General features: G+C 37.1%; 1 long non-coding RNA gene across 1 annotated transcript; it reads left to right on the forward strand.

Moving 5' to 3' along the window:
- The first annotated feature begins 22,280 nt into the window (after positions 1-22,280).
- On the forward strand, positions 22,281-23,716 carry LOC141598455 (uncharacterized). Its single transcript, XR_012523523.1, has 3 exons — positions 22,281-22,458; positions 23,097-23,243; positions 23,513-23,716. It is a non-coding gene; the product is annotated as an uncharacterized LOC141598455 (long non-coding RNA).
- The last annotated feature ends 301 nt before the right edge of the window (positions 23,717-24,017 follow it).

The raw sequence follows: 24,017 nt of genomic DNA on the forward strand, positions 1-24,017 counted from the left end.
GATAAAAGTTATCCACACATGTAGGTTGGTTTTCTTAACAAAGTTTTCAATATACTTTTGAATTTTGAGGCAGAGAGTTAAAATTCATATGATGATTATTTAACAAACTGAGAATTATATATGAAATACAACTAACATGGAGATGTTTACCTTAATCCTCATAATTTGGGCGATGAGTCAAAGCTCACTTAAATTATAGGTATTTGAGGCCTTAGAATATTGTATATGTACAGGTATTTGTAGTTTTAAAATTGTTTTAAGATTTTTGTTGCATATTTTAACACATCACTTATATTTGCATATCTATATTGTTATAGATAATGTCTCATACCATCAATTCATTTTCTCTATGTTCCCTCCTTGAGAAGGAAAAAGTTGAATGGTTCAAACTTCTTGGAATGGTATCGTAACTTGAGAATTGGTCTGAAGCGGGAGAAAAAGGTATATGTCCTTGAAAAGGAATTATCTAAGAAACCAGATAGTTATGCCGCCCATACCACCACTAAGAACGCATGGAAAGAGTAGTCTGATGCTAATACTGATATATGTTGTCTGATTCTTGCCACCATGAACTCTGAGCTTCAGAAGCAATATGAGACGTGGAGTTGGCATATGAAATTGTTGAAAATTTGAAAGTTATGTTTCAGGAACAAGCTAGAATTGAAAGGTATGATACTGTTAAGGCCATCTTTGACTTTAAGATGTGAAAATATGAGCACGTTAGTCCACATGTCATAAAAATGATGGTTTAGTTTGATAACCTTGGAAGACTTGAAGCTGAAATAAGCCAATAGTTGGCTACTGATATTGTGTTTCAATCCTTGAATCCAAGTTATAGTGATTTCATTTTGAATTATAAATATGCATAACTTGGACACGTCTCTGGAAGAATTGCATGAGATGCTTAAGACAACTGAGCCTAGAATTAAGAAAGCATTTATCGCTAATGTTCTGATGATACAGAAACGAAAAGGCTTTAAAAAGCAAGGTTCAGATAAGGGTAAGAGTAAGCGTAAGGCAAATGTTACCAAACTCAAATCTAAGCCTAAGTCAGTAAAGGGTATGCCCTATGAAGATGTATGTCATTATTGTAATGAAAAAGGCCACTGAAAGAGGAACTACAAAAAGTACTTGGAAGATGTGAAGAATGGAACTGTTGTTTCCACTTCAGGTATTCGTGTTATAGAAGTAATGTTACTACTCGTTGTTCTACTATTTGCGTATTAAATACCGGTTGTGATTCTCACACTTTTTGTAATGTGCACGCGTGAAATAAAAAGGAGTAGAGCATTGGCGAAAGGTGAAATGGATCTACATGTGGGCAATGGAGCAAGAGTTGCTGCTTTAGCTGTAGGAACATTTCATTTATTGTTGCCTTTTGGCGGCTTAGTTTTAGAACTGAATAATTGTTATCATGTACCTGACTACCTACCATTAGCAGGAATATTATTTATGTTTCGTGTTTGGATATGAATGGTTTTGATATTCTAAGAAAAGACAAATGTTTTTTTTTGATAAAGTAAGAAAACTAGATTGATCCTCTAGGGTGGGACCAACCTATCTTATCCTTTCGAATGAGTGAGGTAAGTTGAAGCCACCGGCTTTCAAACCAACTCGAAGGAGTTGGACATGAATGTCCAATAGAAGCCATAAAGTCAGCAACCTTGTTGACTTCATGGAAACAATGCTTAATTATCACTTCATCGACGAATAAAAGATAAATGTTATTCTATCATGCGTAATGGTATTTTATATGGTCAAGCTCATATTGTTGATGGGCGGTATGTTCTAAATATAACTAAGCAGGTCTATAACATCAATGCCAAAAGATTAAAAACTAATGATTCTAATCCTAGTGATCTCTGGCACTGTCGTTAAATTGATTAAGTCTCATTCAATCGATTAAAATCCATTGACTTAATAACCCATTATACGCCGTAAGCCGAATCCCATTAAATGAACGGTGTCGGTGAAAATACATATTATCCTGTCATCGTCGGGTGTTTGGTTGAATTTCCATAAATTCCAATATCGACAGATACGGGTATCTACAATATGGCCCGTTTAAAGGTTTCAGACGAAATGGTCGTTTGAAATGAAATTTTGTGCTTTTTTAAATGAAAATGTTTGAAGAAGTTGGATTTCTTTGATCCTTGATGCCAAGTTAATTAAAATTATTATTTATCAATATTTTTACATCATATCAATCTCATTATTTAGATAATGTCCGAAGTATTATACGAGCTTAATATTAGATGATGTTTTACGAGTCAAATTCTATACTCCGTAGCCTTTATAAGATATTACTATTATAAAACCGTCAAATATTACAGATGTTAAGTACTTTAGTTGATAAAGTCATCCGCGGTGATACTCATTACAAAGGTTCAAATTTCGTCAGCATCAAAATCGGACTTATGACTCACTTTACAGCAACGACAAAATGAAACCGTCTAAACATATAGGATTATAAGAGTACGAAAATGGCTATCTACCTTATTCTCTAATAACCAGAGTAGTATTTTTGCCCTCATCCACTTGTCATCGGACCCCACACCATATATATTAACTTTAATTAATCAGCTATAAGAAAGTAAAAGGAGAGAGAATGTGAGAGGAGAAGGCATGTAAATCATGACTGATGTGGCTAAAGTCGTATTACCAAATCAAAGTAAAACTATCTCAGGACTCACAAGAATAGCTAGTGATAAGACAGGTATCGAATCCACAGGGAGGCGGTAAAAGCTAAGTCTAAGAGTATTTAAGCTGTCTAGAAGTAACCGATTCCGGGGGGTTTTGTTTTGAGTTGATTCTAACAAACTAATTGCAATGTAAATAAAGGATGAAAACAATATTATTAAAAGTCTAGGAATTAGGTTCACTAGGTCAATCAGACGGGGATTATCAATCAATTACTAGATTTATCAAGTTGTTTAAGGTCATAAGATCGGTCGACTCCATTATGCCCTTTAGATCGATTCTAACATGCGGTCGCTATGATTAGATACTTTCTATTTGATTATCGCAGCCTATATCAATTCTAACCCGGTCGGCGATAGGATCGATTCGCTACACTAATTAATAACTCTGGCCTCAAGTGATTAACTAGAAGAATTACAATAATCAAACAACAACTTTAATGATATCAATAGCAACTAATTGATTTTCCCTTTTAACTAACCTAGATCCCCTTCATCCTAGATGAGGAGATTAGCTACTCATAATTATAACAACAATGACAAATATGATTAAAGATGAAGACATAATTGCAAGCATGAAACAATAATTTAAGAGCATAAAACGATAATGATTTAATTAATGAGGAAAGATTAGTACCATACAAAAGGAAGATTAGGGTTCTAAGAGAGTTTTCCAGCAATATCCAAGCAAAGTATAACGTAGGTTTTTAATAAAACACGAGTCTTTAATTTATAACAAAAGATTAACGTTTTAGGAAATTCCGGAAATAAACCCGCCAGAGAGGATCCTCGATCGAGTCGCAAGTGGCTCGATCGAGGACAGCTGCTCGATCGAGTCAGCAGTGACTCCATCGAGGAACTTGCTTCACAGGTCCTTTCTTCTCTTCTTTCACTTCTAATCTTCATGATTCCTCGTTTCCCGTGCCATGCGTCGTGTATTCTTCTATGCCGTCTCCGCCATGCTAATCTTAGCTTGATCATACTCATAACGAGTCATTTCTGCATCAAAACACAAAATAGCGGCAGTATCGACAATTCATTGAAATAGAGCATATAAATGATATAATAGGCACGAAACGGTATGAAATATGATGTAAAGGGAGCTATAAAAGTATATATGAAAGTGATACATCAAACTCCCCCATACCAAACCTTTGCTTGTCCTCAAGCAAAGCAATCAGACCAAAACAAAGGACAACAAACATATGGTGAATGAATAACTCAGAGCAAATGTCTAGGCACATACAAGACTCAGCTGTCCATATCTATAACAAAGTAATGACCGAAGTTGTGCTAATAAAACAAATTCAAAAGCACGGGTAATAGACTCACGCAGCTCTTACTCAAGGTGTGACATGATACCGAGACTCAGCCGAATACTTTTCAACCTTGCAAGACAATTCTGTTGGATTCTCGCGGTTTCGCTCATGCACTCATAATGGGTGATATATTTGTAAGATAGAAAGAAATAAGACTCTCACTCAACTTATGAGATATGCATGCAATCTAATGTGATAAGAGATTCTCCAACTAGTACGCATTCACGAAACAGACCAAGTACATGTATCAAGGACAGAATGGTGGTAAAGTGGCATGGGTATAGAAGTGGCTTGTGCAAAAGCACGTATGGATATGTGAGGCTCAGACGGTAGTCGCAGCTCTAGACCAATAGCCAAAACTAATGAGAAATAAAACGAACATCCAGCTGGAGAAATAATCTAAACTTTGATAACATATGAGAGAAATGTAAGGGCTCTCCAAATGTGCATTAGACTCCAGTAATTACCACACACGACCTCCTAACAAAACTGAATGAAGCAAACGTTTTTCTTCTTTTCTCTTTTGAATTCTTTTTTTCGAAACTTTCTTTTTTCTCATATCTTTTTCTTTTCTTTCTTCTTTTCTTTTTTTTTTCTTTTTCGAGACTTTTTTTTTTCTTTTTCTCGCTGCTTCATAATACTTCTCTTTTTCAACATAAGAGGTCACACAATTGCTACAAAAAGATAGCTACTACCCACATGACAAATAAAGTCCCAACCCAACCAAAGTAGCTATAACAATAAGGCTCAAACAATCTGATCGTGTCCGAAAAAGGTAGGCAAATTCTGGAATGTAGCTAAGAAATAGGATATAAAATGGCTACATGGTTCAAACGGGCTAACAAAACTGGGTAATGTAAGGCTTATTTGAACGATAAGAATCGCCTATCCACATGTACTTAATCAATGAACGCGCAAAAGCTAAGAAAATAATGTCACACTTATGCAGTTTGATATTACATATACCACAAGGAGACCACACTCATTAGCCTAAATAACAATGAGACCGGTTTATTAATGTTCCCGGCCTAGGAAGCTCTAAAGACCTCAGAATTAGCTTTAAGTGGTTTACCAACAAAATAAAGTCAAGTCTACTCGGCATAAGGCATATTGTGACGGTCAAGACTTGAGTAAAGAGCTTTGGTCATCATAGCTAACAGGTCAAAACAATGTACATGAACAACTAAATGAGACTCAAATGCAAAGACAAAGCAAATTATCATCATTGCTATACAATTCACCAAGACTCGACTCAAAATAAACAAAAATAAACAAAAGACATGTTTTTGGATTTTATAATTTTTCAATTTTTTTTTGAATTTTTTGATTTTTTCACACAACAATAAATAAAAGCACACAACATAAATAAACACACTCCCCCAAACCTAAATGTCACAGTGTCCTCATTGTGATGCCTACAGCATAGCAGTCACACAGAAATCCAGCAACCTATGGGACACAACTAACAAAGGTAAGAGGGGAAAAAGGAAATGCAATAAAAACAAAAAGAAAGATAATACCAGCTGTAATGTAGTAGCCTCCCCCAAACCAGCTGGAAAGAGAGGGATGTAGTGACCAGCTGTTACCACTGGGCTCCAGAAGTATCATCAAAATCATCAATATCAGCATATAAGGACATAAGCTCAGGATCAGGAACGGCACTGCGGCCACGGCCTCTACCACGAGTGGGTCTCCGAACACGGCCTCGACCACGAGTGCCTCCAGGAGCAGCAGCAGTGGAAGTAGAAGCGACAAAACCGGCCAAACGGGCCTCTCTCGGGAACAAGGGATGCCGGTGTCCTCCCAAAAAAAAATAGAAGTAGGTGAGGGGGTGGGTGGAGTGTAGAAAGGACGGCCTAATGCACCAAACTCGGTGCTAAAGCGCCCAAACTCCGTAGGAGTCACTCCGTAAAGATGGAACACACGTTGTCGTCGTCGGGAGTAGTGTAGTAAGAAGGTGACACACCACGATACTGCCCCCCTGAAGCCAAAGTCATAGCCTCCATCTGTTCCCACATCCTCCTCTGTGTCAAAGCAGTGTTGATGCCCGTATGCATCCTCACTTCCCGTTCAACGACGGGATCAAAATGGTAGCCCGGAGCATAGCCTGAAGTGGGATAGGCTGAAGGAGGTGGAGGAGGAGCGGGCTGGAAGGATCCTGGCAGATGGGTAGTAGGTGCACGACGTCTCCGGCGCCCGCCGGTGGTGGTAGTAGTACTAGACCCAGGAAAAGTAATCAAAAGATCCTCGGGAATCAGATAAGTAACGGGTGGTGGGCGCACCACAGCCGTACTCTCCTCAAGGGGGTCAACAGCAGGCAAACGGGCGCAAGGAAGAAGCATGTATGACTCACCTCGGACCCTCCAGTAATGGTCCGTCCCATTTTTAATATCAAGATAAGAAATGTCATAGCGAAGGTAATCATCATCAACAAGTGGCTCATAGTCACCCATGGGCTCGTAGGGGTCATCACCCTCAAAGTCACAAACGGCCCTAGCAATCTTGGTGACAAGAGCACCACAGTTAAGGTTCCCGTACCTCCCGATCATCCTATCAAACGCCGAACAGACAAGAGCAGGGGGAGAGAATTGGAACGTCTCCTCCCTATAAGGATTCAAGTAGCTCGCAAGTATTAAGACCTCAATAGTGTAGGTCTTGCTCTTATCGGTCCGGCCGTACAACAAATAGCTCAAGTATCTCAAAAACAGACGAAGACAAACGTGTTGGACATCTAACAAAGCCATAGCACTGACGTCCGCATCCATATAACCAGTAAACAATGGAAAATAACGAACGGCAGACAAACCACCAACACCATACAAGTCCCCTTCAGTATGCTTATCCAATCCCAGGATTTCAGAAATACGGCCAAAGGTTAAAGACCGTTCAACATTAAGCAAACTAAATCTGATTAGGTGATCACTGGGGAAATAAGTAAAAGAACTCAGAAATTCAAGAGTCAGGGCAGGGTAAGATAACTCGTGAAGCGTGAAAAGACCCTGCAACCCGATTTCATTAAACATGCCGAACATAATGTCGTCTATCTTCAAAGTGCGCAAAATTTTCCTATCAACACATCGAGTGGCACTCATAGACTTGGATAACAGATACACTAACCTGTCCTTCTGTGCTTTGTCACGAAACTCGATAAATGGATAATCGTCTAAGGGAGACAAATCATCCTCCGAAGACACAATCTCCTCAGGAATTACTTCGGGCTGTTGAACCGGTGCTCTCCTTTCTCTAGTCCACTTATTACCTTGCCCGGAAGTCGACATTATCTACATAAGAGCAAGTAGAAAATTAAACTTGAATAATGTCAGAAAAACAGTCCCGGTTTTGGCACTCATGGGTCCGAAAGATCAATTTTTAAGACTCCAAATGACAATGAAAGCATCCAAAAACTTAGGGGAACACGAGTATGTATCAAATATGGAAGATTCCAAGCGATAGAATACAATTCTAACCAATTTAATGCAAAATTTATACCCGGATTTTGAAGAACCCTAATTCCCAAATTAACAAATTAGGCATGAATTTCAACAAGTAAGGGGCTAGAAAGCAAGGAAATAACAATTGTATACTAGCAAGGGAAGATTCAATACAATAAACTCAAGATTTAAGCAAGAAAAATCAGAATTTTCGAGACATATAAAGGCAAAATCGCGACTTACCTGAGCAGTTTAAGCAATAGAATGGAGAAAATAAGCACAAGAGAATGATTCAATCAAGTAATAAGCAAGAAAGCACAAATTGTAAGTGAGTTTTGATGATGATTGTTGATGAATAAGGGGAGAATGAGTAGAAAAGGAGGTAGAATGCAGGAAGGATACACGAAAGGAAGAAGGAAGTTAAAAGAAATTGGAGTAACAAAAGCACAAAACCGGTAGAAATAAAACGCGGAACCCGGTCCAATATTGGATCCTCGATCGAGTCGCAGCTGGCTCGATCGAGGAACCAATTTTAGGAATACCCAACTCTCGTTTTAAACTTTTTTTAATTCATCACAGGTTCCTCGATCGAGTCGCAAGTGACTCGATCGAGCTGATAGGTTCCTCGATCGAGTCGCCATTGGCTCGATCGAGGAAGTAGGTACAGGCTCCTTTCTTCGTCATTTGTTACTCATAACTTCAAATCCCGTCAAAATTCCTGCAAAAGACACTTGAAAGCATATCAAGTACCCTCTGTAATACTCCGTATTTATATGTCTTGGGGGTACTCTATCGAGTAGCCCTTACTCTGTCGAGTATGGGCAAGTTGCGGAATAAAATAGTTTCTGACCTGTTGGGCACTCGATCGAGTAGCTGGGGCACTCGATCGAGTAGAAAGTACTCGATCGAGTACCTTGGGTACTCGATCGAGTGTCCGGTTTTACGGGGGAGTTTTCTCGGGTTTTGTTAATTACGCGATTAAGGTATTTAAACATATTCGTAATTGTTTTAAATCACTTTTTACAAAACCTAAAACCTGTTTAAGAGAGAAAGCAACTAGTCTTCTTCCTAATCGCGTTCTTGACAATTCCCGGAGTTCAGACGGTCGGTTCGTATCGTAGTTCGTGTCGTTGGATTCCCTGCGTCGAGGGTAAGCTTTTAATATAATTTATATAATGTTTTGTTAAGATTGATGAAACCCTAATTTAGGAACTGGGGGTTTTTATGAGTAGTATTTGAATGGTAGCATCTATGTGTTGTATGGTAGGAGGAGAATTCGTAGAGGAGCCGTTTTGATACAGCTGTAGATACCGTCTGCGTGTTGTGCTTTCCGGGTAGGATTTCCTACTCAGTATTAGTCCCATAATGGGATATTGGTGATGTCTTTGTAGTTAGTTGTTTGATATGATGATTGTGATTGTGATTGTGATTGTGATTGGTTGTCTATGGCTCTCGAGATGCGTTCTCGGCTGAGTGGGGTCACTTGCGGGAGTGACTTCACGCCCTAGTTTCGCCCTTCGTGGAACCCGCCACGAAAGGGGATGTGCACATTAATGGACAGGGTTATCGCTCGTACGATGAGCGGGGCTTAGGTGGGAACGGCAGGCTGCGGTCCCCCAGCTGGCAGGTGGCGGGTCCGGTGGACGTCAAGTATTGAGATGATGGGAGTTGGTGTGTGTGTGTGTGTGTGTGTGAGTTCAAATCATCTGTGTATCTTGCTATTGTTATCTATATTGATTGTGTGATTAGTCTCGACCCCGTTTAAATGTTTTAAAAATTGTGGTGATCCATTCGGGGGTGGTGAGCGAGTTGCTTGGTATATCTTGGATACGCGTGGGATCTAGTGGGGATGGAGTCATCACATATCGAGTCTTTAGTCTTCCATTTGTGTTTATTAGAACAGTTCCTTTCAGTTGGTTTATAGTTTGAGAACAGTTGTATTTTGCTTACAGTTGGTTTAGTAATGTAATCACTTAAACTTATTTAACAAAGTATGTTTCTTCATTGTCTTATGATTATCATGCCTCGGGTAACCGAGATGGTGGCATCCTTATACCTGAGTGGTCCTGGCAAGGCACTTGGAGTATGGGGGTGTTACAAATGGTATCAGAGCGACGATCCTGAAACCTGTAACCAATGAATCCAATGAATATAGGGAGTCAATTAAAATGAATCCGGGGTAAAGGTTGTAGGAGCTAATGCAAAGACTTGGGAGACGTCCTAAAGTCGCGAACTCGCCCTATAATTTTGAACCGGTCACATGGGATATGAGTCGGGATCGCTATGTGTTTACCTTGTGCTTTGTGTACCTATGGAGTGATGTGTGGCATGAATCAGTGGATGTATGTATGTGGAGAATAGAGAATGTGTAGAAAAAAATGGTGATAATGTGATTTCGTATGTTGTTGATTGAAAGCATGTTGCATGATAGTTGATTTATAATGTTGGTTGGAATTGTTAGAAAAGTGTATGAGAATGATGAGTAATGTGTTGGAAATAGATGAATTGATTGGAAAAGATAGAATAGCAATTGCATAGGAATATGAATTTTGTGATTATGAATATGTTTAGGTGACGAAGTGTAATTGTAATGTTGTTGTATTAGTAACATGGGAATATGATTTGTAATGTATGAGAATGTTTTGTGTTACGAAAAGTTATAAAATTTAAAGCATGCGGTTAGTACATGACTAATGAGTTAAATAATATATGTGCATGATGGATGTTGTTGCTTGAATTTTGAAGATGGTAACATGAGATTAACAATACTGGTTTTATGAGTACTGAGTCGTTTTGTCTACCTTGTTGATGTTTAAGTCGTTTGGGAAGTAAAGATCAATAGTTGTGTTTTTCGATGATAAAGAGGTTGTCTTTAAACTGTTATAACTTGAGATGCGTAAATTATTTTAATGTGATTCTAATTGGAGGTGATAGCTTGTCCTTTTACGATTCTAACGATAGGTCACACGCCCAAAATGACCAAGTAATGAGTGAGTTATGACTGTTTTACGAAAACTGGACAGTGCTGAGAATTGGGGTACTCGATCGAGTAACTAGGATACTCGATCGAGTAGGGGGGTACTCGATCGAGTAGACTTGGGTACTCGATCGAGTAGCCCTGGTAATTTGTTTACGTGCTTCTGATCTTCACCTACTCGACCGAGTAAGTCACTTACTCGATCGAGTGGCCTGTACTCGATCTGGTGACCCCTGTTTTGGGTCATATGCTTATCTTTTGACTTCGTTGCATATTATGTTTAATTCAAAGGCGTCATTTTGCTTCTTTATGCATTGTTTTACATGTATGTTGGTCCTGACGCGTAAGTTACCCAATTTTGTGGTGTAAAGAGTGGCACCTATGATGAGTATGAGTTCGGTGGGGAGGACATGATTTATATGTGTTGGGATTGGTAAGACTTAATAGAGGCATAGAGCATGTTGTGTGAGACGAGATGAGTGACATGATTGTATGTTGAGTAATGAAAATGTAAGTGAATGTGAGCAAGGCATGATGTAAGTTTAAGGAACGTGAGAATGAAAAGAGTGAAAGAAAGGATGTGGATAGTAGCAACCTGAGATGTATAATAAATTATGGAGGGAGATGGTTAGAAATAGTGTTGAGTAAGAACATATGTAATGAAAGGTCGTTTGGAAGTAGTGGTATATAGCGAACTTAATGGAGGCCTGTCGCGACGTAGATTTGCAGATAGTGAGTGAGATTGGGAGATTTGGTTCATTAAGAGGTGAAACTAGTGTGTGACTTCCTTGGGCAATTAATGGTATGAAATAAATTTGGATTTCTAGAGAGGTACAAAGGAGATGCAATTGTTTGAACAGTGAACGTTGATTTTATGGATAAATTAGTGGCAAGGGTGGGTGATAGCATAATAAGAGGATATCTATGGTAAGGAAGAGGGAGATGATATCGATATAAAATAATGAGATGTGAGTTCTTGAACAATGAAAAGGTAACCGGAGCACTAGAGAGTTAGATAGAAATAATGAAGAGTTGAGTTAATAAGGGATTTTGTCAAGGGCAAAAGAAAAGAATGAGGGGAATAAAACTAAGGAAATGTCCACCGAGGTTATATGATATAAAAGTAAGGAATCGTCAAGATGTATGATACTATCATGAGGATTTGAGTTTACAGTTATATAGAAGTTCCAGAACAACACGATTAGTTTTGAGTTTTGAGGAATTAAGGAAAGCAAGAAGTTGGTAGAATACCTGCATGATATGAGATTTTGGTGGAGAGTTAGATGACAATACAAATAAGATAGTATTGGGAATAATGTTGAGGTAATTTTGTTGATGGGTTTGTTGTTCGTTGTTTGGGATGTTAACCAAAGATAGGAAAGAAATCGTGATGTTTAGAGATGAGTGAAAACGGTTCAATGTCCGGATAGTGGTAGTGTTATGGTTTTTGACTAATGGTTAAGAGTGACGGTATGTTAGAGAGATGGTAATTCTAAAGAAGCTGATTTTGTAGAGACTAAATTGATAAGTATGGTTGTGAGGAAGTATAAGACATAGTCTTGGGAGGCGGTTTCTCATAGTGAGTGTTAGCTATATGGTTATGTATGGCAGAAGGTGTTGGGCATGCGAATGGAAGAATGTGATGAAGGGCATGCGAGTTAAGCTCGGGTGACAGGTAACCTTGGTTGAGTGGTAACTTACGTGATCAGGATTGATTGGTTGGATGTGATTATGGGTCTATGTTATATATAAATGTTTGTGTGAGGTTCTGACCTCACAAGAAGTGGTATGGTGTGATAATTATAAAGTTGTTATATGATTGTTTTGTAATCTATGTTGGGTACGGTATACTAATTGAATGATATCCAAAAGGGTAATAATTTGATTAATTTAACATGGCTAGTTATAATTTAGTGTGTATTAATAACACGTGTGTATTCCGTGAAATGGTAGAGATGATGTTCATGAGATGCTTATCTGTTTATCCATATCATATGTTGCGTGGTGATTTAATAAGTGGATTTGAGTAAGTTTTTCTTGTCTGAAAAATTATTCTGAGATAGTATTTATGGGAGTTGTATGCAGTCGTGATGACTATCGATGTGGTTGTGGTGCCTCGGGTGGTGATCCGGGCATGGTACATAGTGTTGTGATGCGGGTATTTTCGCACTACGGTGTGGCTGTTGGTGGCGGTGTTGTGATGCCGTCACCGGTTGTGGTGGAGTAGGCGGGATGATTATGATTCGAGTTTCAAAGTACATACAGATTATACATAGATTGTTGCTTTGTTTGATGTTGCCCTGCGAGTTTCGGATTTGTGCGAGATAGACGGTTGTCTTGCTTATTGATGTTTTCTTTACCAGGTTAAGTTAAGAATGAGGTAGAGTATGATATGAAATAGAGTTGAAAATGTTTTCGTTGTTGTCATGGTATAGTGATGTTCTATTGATGGGACACGGTTGTGAGAGGTTGTTCTGATAATTTTGATCCTGTCCTAGTTGAGGTTTCAGTAGACATGGTAATGGCAAGTGAGTCGTAGAACATGTGTGGTAATGATCCGAAAGATGCAGGTGGTTCATAATCCTTTGTTGAAGACAGTGAGTGTAGGGTGTTTGGTAATTAGTGCCATGTTGAGTTATGTATGAGTTTTGCGGTAATGGAAGAAAGAACTTGAGGATCTAGTGTGAGTGTACGTAACAAGTGTGGATCGTGAGTTATGCTTTTGGCAATGGGAGTTTTATATAGTTTATATAAAGAGGTATGTCGTGTTGCGGTAATGTGGAAGAGTTGAAGTTTTGGGTTAAGCTAAAGATTTTGAGGTATAAGTTAGGTGGTTTGATGAGTGAATTAAAGTATGAGAATTGTTTAAGTAAGAGAGCCTTAGATATATGCATGGTGAGTGTTTGGTTTATAAACGGTTGTCTTGCACATGTGGTGGTAAAGAGGGTAATGAGATGTATCTAGGATTTAGTATTAGTGAGTTACGAGGACGTAACATTTATCTTAAGAGGAGTAGGATGTGATAAAAGAGATTTGGATGGGTGTGCATATGGTAATATATTTGGAAGTTTGAGTCTTGATGTCGAATAAAAGGTTGATTCGTGTTGTGGTTAATTTTGTTAAAGGTCATGACCGGACTGGTAGTAGTTCGATGTTTAGGAGTGTGAGAATATTTGGATAGGGTTGACAATTGGATGATGATGGTTATGAGTTCGATAGTCTTGGCAGTTGAACGAGGATGTTTATGAGTGTGAGTAAACTTCGAGGACGAAGTTCCTTTTAAGGGTGGTAGAATGTAACATTCCGTTTGATGTCTATGAGTGTCTTGATTTTAGATTTGATAGTTGATGATATTATGGAGCTAGCAGCATTAGAGGATGGTAATTGATTATGTATGGAGTTGGTGTCGTGAGAAATATATATATGTGGTAGTTACGATATAGTGATCATGTTGTGGAAGTAAACATAGTTGGTAGAGTGGGGGTTAAGAGTTCATGTTCTATGTTCGGTCGAGTTCTTGAGTGCTTAGCTAAGTTGTTGTGTCTTGGTCGAGTCAGTATGGTTGTTTTTATGTATGGGTTGAACTTCGGGGACGAAGTTCTTTTTAAGGAGGGAAGACTGTAATACTCCGTATTTATATGTCTTGGGGGTACTCTATCGAGTAGCCCTTACCCTGTCGAGTATGGGCAAGTTGCGGAATAAAATAGTTTTCGACTGTTGGGCACTCGATCGAGTAGTGGGGCACTCGATCGAGTAGGGGTACTCGATCGAGTACCTTGGGTACTCGATCGAGTGTCCGGTTTTACGGGGAGTTTTCTCGGGTTTTGTTAATTACGCGATTAAGGTATTTAAACATATTCGTAATTGTTTTAAATCACTTTTTACAAAACCTAAAACCTGTTTAAGAGAGAAAGCAACTAGTCTTCTTCCTAATCGCGTTCTTGACAATTCCCGGAGTTCAGACGGTCGGTTCGTATCGTAGTTCGTGTCGTTGGATTCCCTGCGTCGAGGGTAAGCTTTTAATATAATTTATATAATGTTTTGTTAAGATTGATGAAACCCTAATTTAGGAACTGGGGGTTTTTATGAGTAGTATTTGAATGGTAGCATCTATGTGTTGTATGGTAGGAGGAGAATTCGTAGAGGAGCCGTTTTGATACAGCTGTAGATACCGTCTGCGTGTTGTGCTTTCCAGGTAGGATTTCCTACTCAGTATTAGTCCCATAATGGGATATTGGTGATGTGCTGTAGTTAGTTGTTTGATATGATGATTGTGATTGTGATTGTGATTGTGATTGGTTGTCTATGGCTCTCGAGATGCGTTCTCGGCTGAGTGGGGTCACTTGCGGGAGTGACTTCACGCCCTAGTTTCGCCCTTCGTGGAACCCGCCACGAAAGGGGATGTGCACATTAATGGACAGGGTTATCGCTCGTACGATGAGCGGGGCTTAGGTGGGAACGGCTGCGGTCCCCCACTGGCAGGGCTGGTCCAGTGGACAGTCAGTATTGAGATGATGGGAGTTGGTGTGTTGTGTGTGTGTGTGTGACAGTTCAGCTGTCTGTGTATCTTGCTATTGTTATCTATATTGATTGTGTGATTAGTACTGACCCCGTTTAAATGTTTTAAAAACTGTGGTGATCCATTCGGGGGTGGTGAGCGATTTTAAGCGGTATATCTTGGATACGCGTGGGATCTAGCTGGGGATGGAGTCATCACATATCAGAGTCTTTAGTCTTCCGCTGTGTTTATTAGAACAGTTCCTTTCAGTTGGTTTATAGTTTGAGAACAGTTGTATTTTGCTTACAGTTGGTTTAGTAATGTAATCACTTAAACTTATTTAACAAAGTATGTTTCTTCATTGTCTTATGATTATCATGCCTCGGGTAACCGAGATGGTGGCATCCTTATACCTGAGTGGTCCTGGCAAGGCACTTGGAGTATGGGGGTGTTACACCCTCTCCTCGTCTCACCAAGTTCAAAGAAACATAAAAACAAAAGCAATACGTGAATTTAAATCCTAATTACAAACTAATAGTTTACAAAATCCGAGCTGCCTCTCGGTAGCGCTGATTTTTGTGGTCCCGCACGACCGTAATTCTTCATCAGTGAGAAGAATCAATGGGGAAGAGGTCGAGAGCCTCTAGCACCCCCACAAAAGCACCTTCATAGTACGTTTTCAAGCGTTGCCCATTCACTTTGAAGGTCTTTCCTGTGTCAGAATGCAGTGTAACTGACCCAAATTTGTTCACATCGATGAAATGTGAACGGTCCAGACCATCTACTCTTCAATTTACCTGGAAACAAGCGCAAACGAGAGTTAAACAAGAGAACTTTCTCACCAACATGAAATTCTCGTTGCAAGATATGCTTGTCATGCCACTTCTTCGTTCGCTTCTTGTAGACTTGAGCACTATCATAGGCATGCAGTCGAAATTCATCTAGCTCATTCAACTGCATCAGTCGTTTCTCACCCGCCAGTGAGGGATCCATATTCAGCTCTTTTATGGCCCACATAGCCCTATACTCAAGTTCCACAGGTAAATGACATGACTTGCCATAGACAAGTCGGTAAGGTGAGGTTCCAATCGGCATTTTGAAGGCAGTACGGTAGGCCCACAAAGTATCATCGAGCTTCCGACTCCAATCCTTTCTATTCTTGCTTACTACCTTCTCCAAGATCTGTTTCAGCTCTCTGTTGGAAATTTCTACTTGTCCACTGGTTTGAGGATGATAAGCCAATCCTCTGCGGTGTGTAACGCCATATTTCTTCATGAGAGAATTGAGATGACGCTCGTTGAAATGCGTGCCTCCATCACTAATCACTGCGCGAGGCACTCCAAACCGTGGAAAGATAGTCTTCTGAAACAACTTAACAACAGATTTAGCATCACAAGTGGGGGTGGCAATTGCCTCCACCCATTTAGAAACATAATCTACTGCTACTAATATGTATTGGTTCCCAAAAGATGTAGGGAACGGCCCTTGGTAATCAATGCCCCAAACATCAAAAATCTCTACTTCGGAGATTCCAGTTTGAGGCATCTCATGCCTTTGCGAGATATTGCCAGTTCTTTGACAAGCATCACAAGAACGGACAAAGTTAGTAGCATCCTTAAGGATAGTAGTCCAATAAAAACCCGAAGACTATCTCAGGACTAACAAGAATAGCTAGTGATAAGACAGGTATCGAATCCACAGGGAGGCGGTAAAAGCTAAGTCTAAGAGTATTTAAGCTGTCTAGAAGTAACCGATTCCGGGGGGTTTTGTTTTGAGTTGATTCTAACAAACTAATTGCAATGTAAATAAAGGATGAAAACAATATTATTAAAAGTCTAGGAATTAGGTTCACTAGGTCAATCAGACGGGGATTATCAATCAATTACTAGATTTATCAAGTTGTTTAAGGTCATAAGATCGGTCGACTCCATTATGCCCTTTAGATCGATTCTAACATGCGGTCGCTATGATTAGATACTTTCTATTTGATTATCGCAGCCTATATCAATTCTAACCCGGTCGGCGATAGGATCGATTCGCTACACTAATTAATAACTCAGGCCTCAAGTGATTAACTAGAAGAATTACAATAATCAAACAGCAACTTTAATGATATCAATAGCAACTAATTGATTTTCCCTTTTAACTAACCTAGATCCCCTTCATCCTAGATGAGGAGATTAGCTTCTCATAATTATAACAACAATGACAAATATGATTAAAGATGAAGACATAATTGCAAGCATGAAACAATAATTTAAGAGCATAAAACGATAATGATTTAATTAATGAGGAAAGATTAGTACCATACAAAAGGAAGATTAGGGTTCTAAGAGAGTTTTCCAGCAATATCCAAGCAAAGTATAACGTAGGTTTTTAATAAAACACGAGTCTTTAATTTATAACAAAAGATTAACGTTTTAGGAAATTCCGGAAATAAACCCGCCAGAGAGGATCCTCGATCGAGTCGCAAGTGGCTCGATCGAGGACAGCTGCTCGATCGAGTCAGCAGTGACTCGATCGAGGAACTTGCTTCACAGGTCCTTTCTCTTCTTTCACTTCTAATCTTCATGATTCCTCGTTTCCCGTGCCATGCGTCGTGTATTCTTCTATGCCGTCTCCGCCATGCTAATCTTAGCTTGATCATACTCATAACGAGTCATTTCTGCATCAAAACACAAAATAGCGGCAGTATCGACAATTCATTGAAATAGAGCATATAAATGATATAATAGGCACGAAACGGTATGAAATATAATGTAAAGGGAGCTATAAAAGTATATATGAAAGTGATACATCAATGACCCTGTTTGGTAAATAACATATTGGCTTACATTAGTAGATTCCGACCTAATTAGTATGTTGACCCATCAATCTACTAATTTGATGTGTTTGGTAAATGGCATATTCGGATAACATGTTGGTCGGGATCTACTGTTTTTTGAATATGCTGCTATTAACAGCATATTGCCATAGCATATTCAATCTATACAAGAAAATTATATAATTGCCCTATAATCTGTTAATTACCAAACTTATTTTCTTAAATATGCTAAAATAATTTGCTAGTCAAACCTGCTATTAAAATCTGCTAACCGTATTCTGCTAACGTTATCCGCTATTATAAATCTGTTTCTGCTATTTGCCAAACAGAGCCTATATCCTGCTCAGTTCTCCCAGGTGTAGGGAGCAAGATACTCCCATAGGAGTTATAGGAAAACAAAAAAATAAAAAATAAAAGATAAAAATTAACTACCTAGTACATGATTAATTACCCAGTACATGCATGTTTCAATTTATCAACTTTAAATTCCTATTAAAATTTTCAAATTTATAGTTTTCATCTAGTCGTACTCAAACTTATAGAGTTTTTAAATAAAATAAAAATTAAGTATTATGGTTCACAGTTCATAGTCCCTTCAAATTAAACCACCATATTCACTAACTCAAAGTAAATATAATAGGGTCATAAAGTGAACATGACATTAAATAACCCATATTCATCAAATTACACTATCATATTCACTGAACTCAAAATGAATATAATAGTATCATACGACACTACATAATACATATTCATCAAATTACATTATCATATTCACTAAATTCAAATCAATATAATATTGTCATATCTATGGTGAATACGATACTGCATAATACATATTCATCAAATTACATTATCATATTCACTAAAATCAAAATAATATATAATAGTATAATATAGTGAATATCATAATAAATAACACATATTCGTTAAATTAAGCTATCATATTCACTAAACTCAGAGTGAATATAATAGTGACATGTGATGAATACACACTAGATAACACATATGCATCAAACTAAATTGATCATACTCACTAAATTATTATATTCATTAAAATTGAAAGTGAATATGATAATTCCATGTGATGAATCACACCCCCAAAATCATAAAACAATGATTAATGAGAGAGAAAATATAAAAATTCAAATCAATTAATACACTTACCTGATAAGTTAGAAGATAATCAGTTAAAAACTAATAGGTTGAATGGAAAAATTAAATTTTATGCATACTAGTCATTGGGCCGCGCTCTAACGGGCACGGTATTTTATTGGGTTATGTTATCGTTCATCTCCGATTGTATTATGTTGTATTAATGTTAGTGTCTAGTTTGTGAAAATGAGTGATATAAAACACCTATTTATTTCCGTTGAATGTACTATATGACATATTATGTTTATATGTTTGCTTATGGGGATTATTGTGTGTATTTGCCCAATTTGGTTCCTCGTTGCATAGCTTCACTTATTCTAATGTGAGCATTTATGATGTTTTTATTTATGTAAAGGTTTTAACTGTGGGATAGCGGTAGTATTGAGCCAATGATTAGTTGAGTTTTTATGTCCTGAATATGAATTTAGAATAATGTTACTCTGTAATTATTTATTATAACATAATCAAACCTCCTTTCAATCCCGTGGTCCCATTTTTTATATATATATATATATATATATATATATATATATATATATATATATATATATATAGAATTGAGATCAAATGAGTCCTCCTTATTAAGGTGAGTCCTTGAGTCCTAATCTAAGCCTTTGGATCTAAAAATTGGATGGCTAAGATTAGAGCAAAATAGAGGGCTGGGATATAAAAACTCCCAAACCCTAAACTCTCATATCATTCACATTTCCACTGCCTCACATTCTCACTTCTCTCTCTTCCTCTCATTTTCCCTCTCCCTCTGATTTTCATCCATCTTAGAAGATCTAATGGCTTAGATTAGGACTTATGGACTCAAATATATAGGTGGACTCATTTGAACTTGCCTCTATATATATATATATATATATATGTATATATATATAGTATTGGGTTCATCTAAGTCCACCTCTTACATTTGAGTCCATAAGTCCTCCTTATAGCCCTTGGATGAAGAAAATGAAAGGCTGAGATTTACACACAAAAAAGGAGATTAAAGCTAACAAAACCCACTCTCTCACTACCACACTAATTAATCCTAATTATTCACTAATTTAATATATATACCTTTTTCCTGCCACCTACTTATCTCTCATCCACACAATATCCTTTCACACTCTCTCTCAAAACCTCTCACTCTCAAAAACCTCTCATCTCTAAAAAACCAAACAATTTCAAATCCTCAAAATAAAAAAAATCCCGCCCTCTTCCTCACCAAACCTCCCACCGGGCACCACCCACCCCCACAGCCAACCCTCCCACTCACCATCACACAAACAACCACCACGCACCTCCCCCACGACGTCTGCCCCCACGCAGACACGTCAACCACCACCACGCCAGATCTGACAACCACAACACCACACCACCGGCACAACCACGGGCAGGCCGCACCTGACCCGCTCACCACCACAACCACGGGCAGGCCGCACCTTCCTCACAAGTCACCACCACGACCCACTTCACCAGAACCACAACCGACACCCACCACCAAATATGCCACCAAATATGCACACCACCACGACACACTTCACCACCACAGCCCACCATTACCACGACGGCCCACCACGATACCACAACCCACCACCACAATACCTCGGTTTTTAGATCTACGACCAAAAACCCACCTCGTTTTTTTTTTAATTTCCGGCTTAGATCTCGTTCTTTTTTTAATTTCAGTTTTTTTTTTTTTTTAATTTGGTCGTGTATTATCGTGTGTAGTGTCGTTCTTACTTCTTACACGCCTGTCGAAAAACTTGTGTAGTTTGTTCTTAATTTCAGATCTTGTTTTTTCTTAATTTGAGTTTTTTTTAAAAAAAAATTTCAGATTCCTTTTTTTGATTGTTTTTATGGTGATGGACTGGGTTATTGAAAAAATGGTGGGGAGAGAAAGCTGTGTTTTATTGTTGTTTTTTTATTTTATTATTTTTTTTTTAAGTTGAACTAAGGAAATAGGGACATTGCTCTCATCTAACACTTTTTAAGCTTAAAATTATACATTTTTCGGCTAAAATTACACTTTTTCTGCTAAAATTACACTTTTTGTTGTTACAATTACACTTTTTTCTGTTAAAATTACACTTTTTTCTGTTAAAATTACACTTTTTTCTGTTAAAATTATACTTTTTTTCTGCTAGAATAACACTTTTTTCGGCTAAAATTACACTTTTTCTGCTAAAATTACACTTTTTTGTTGTTGTTAGAATTACACTTTTCTTCATTAAAATTACACTTTTTTCTGTTAGAATTACACTTTTCTTCATTAAAATTACACTTTTTTATGTTAAGATTACACTTTTTGTTGTTAGAATTATACTTTTTTCTGTTAGAATTACACTTTTCTTCATTAAAATTACACTTTTTGTTGTTAGAATTACACTTTTTCCGGTTAGAATTACACTTACCTCTATTGGACTAATGTTACACTCTCAATGGACTTGGTCATATTCTCATACTCTCAATGGACTATGGAATGTGGACTGAAATTATACTTTTTTGGACTAAAATTACACTTTTCTGGACTAAAATTACATTCTCCTTGACTAAAAATAACAATCTCATTGGACTGAAATTACACTTACCTGGACTAAAATAACACTTTTTGTCATTAAAATAACACTCGTAAAATGCTAAATTACAATAACTTGTGATAAAATGACAAAAATTCAAAATATTATTCGTTAAAATCACTCGGAAAAGATTGAAGTTAAACTTGTAAAACGCTAAATTCTCGAAAATATTCCTTAAAATTACACTTTTTGCTGTTAGAATTACACTCGTAAAATGTCGAAAACTTGTCTCGAAAAAAAAAAAAAAAAAAAAACCGAAACAGGAAAAATGTTAACAAAATTTTCATAAACTTTGAAGTATAAGACAAAATATGGTGTTAATTGTGTATGATAATGAATTAGTGAATGTATTATTAAAACTAGAGAGAGAAGTTAATTAATTAGTGTTAAGTGTGTTTTTTGCTTTCAATCTCAACCTTCCACCATGCATGATCCAAAGGTTGTGGGAGGGACTTATGGACTCAAAAAATATAAGGGACTTAGGAGAACTTGACACTATATATATATATATATATATATATATATATATATATATATATATATATATATATATATATATATATATATATATATATATATATATATATATATATATATATAGAAGTATGATCATATGAGTTTGGTTTTTTTGGTGAGTTACCCCTCTGAATCTAGACCATTGATCTAATCTAAGATGGATGGCTAAGATTAAATCTTACTCAACCTATAAAAACCCACTTTTCTCTCAATCTCCCTCATTATTAGAAAAAATCACTCTCTCTCCTCTTTTTCCCCCTAAAAAGCCAGAAATAAAAAAAAAAAAAAAAAAAAGAACGACGACATGTTCAACTGTGTCAAATTCAATCTTCATCAAATTTCTTCAAATTGCAGGCTACAAACTCAATCTTCATCCTCAATCTTCATGATCCTCGTTCAAATTTGTCATCAATTAAGGAGATTCGTTGTCGCTTTCGCTTCATCTTAGTATTTCTCTTCAATTTTACTATATGTAAGTACTAATTTTGTTTTCTAGATCTGATTGGTGCGTTTTCATTATCGTTCTTATCTAATATCCTTTTCATTTTTGTTGATTCGTTGTATGTCCGTCTGCACTTATGTTTTGTTGTTAAATTGCTTGTTTTCTCATTATTTTCTCAATAATATATAGGGTTTTGAGTTTCATATGAGAATTCTAAACGATCTTGTGCATTTTCATGTTGTTTGTAAGCTGTTTCATAAGTTTTTTCTTATTCAGTTGTGTTATTTTGTATCTTTGATAATTTTTAGGGTTTTTGATTTAGATGTGTTACCACCACGAACTTTGTCTGCTGGTGTTAGTTATTGTATTGCTTTAACCGAATTATTGTATTATTCAAACTCAGTTATTGTATTTTGGGTACATTATTATTTCTCTGAAATAACCAGTTATTGTATTGTGTTGTTTCAGTTATTTCAATGCATTAGTTGGATTATTGTATTTCATTTTGCTTAGTTACTTCATTCTGACAAAATATGATTTTATTTCTCTAAAAGATCCAATTATTTTAGAGTGTTTTTATGGTTATTTCAATACTTATGGGTCGTTATTGTATTTCAGTTGCATAGTAATTTTCAACTTACGTCCTTCTTTGTTTTTATTTATTTCAGCGAGCTTTCACTTTTTGCTAGTTCAACCCTCATCAGCTAGACATGGTTCTCATTGGGATGAATGGGGAAAAGACACCATCAAGACAACTTCTTGTTAATGTTTAACTTCAGGGATGAAGTATGAGACAAAGTACACAAGTTCAACACGTAAGTTGAGTTTTTTTGGTACATTATTATTTCTCTGAAATAACCAGTTATTGTATTGTGTTGTTTCAGTTATTTCAATGCATTAGTTGGATTATTGTATTTCATTTTGCTTAGTTACTTCATTCTGACAAAATATGCTTTTATTTCTCTAAAAGATCCAATTATTTTAGACTGTTTTTATGGTTATTTCAATACTTATGGGTCGTTATTGTATTTCAGTTGCATAGTAATTTTCAACTCACGCCCTTCTTTGTTTTTATTTCTTTCAGCGAGCTTTCACTTTTTGCTAGTTCAACCCTCATCAGCTAGACATGGTTCTCATTGGGATGAATGGGGAAAAGACACCATCAAGACAACTTCTTGTTAATGTTTAACCGGGGATGAAGTATGAGACAAAGTACACAAGTTCAATCATGGCCGATTATTGTAAAGTTCAATCACAGTTATTGTAAAGTTCAATCACGGTTATTGTAATAATTTACGGAAATTATTATACGACATTTGATGTAATTACTCTATTTTTATGTTGTAAAAAAAGTGTTGCTTATGTCAAATTCAGATTGCAATTCATCTTCTTCCGCTTTTTATCATCCAGCTTCTTATTCATCTTCCTCGCCTTCTTCTTCTAAAGCACGCTCAACAAATCGGGAATGGCTATATTAACTCGACGATACAATAACGGTGTTTTAATAATACAATAACTGGGTTAAAGTAATACAATCATTGAGATGTAATGTTACAACAACTGCATATGAATGTTTGAATATTTTTGAG

The sequence above is a fragment of the Silene latifolia genome, chromosome 9 (assembly GCF_048544455.1).
Source record: "Silene latifolia isolate original U9 population chromosome 9, ASM4854445v1, whole genome shotgun sequence".
NCBI lineage: Eukaryota > Viridiplantae > Streptophyta > Magnoliopsida > Caryophyllales > Caryophyllaceae > Silene > Silene latifolia.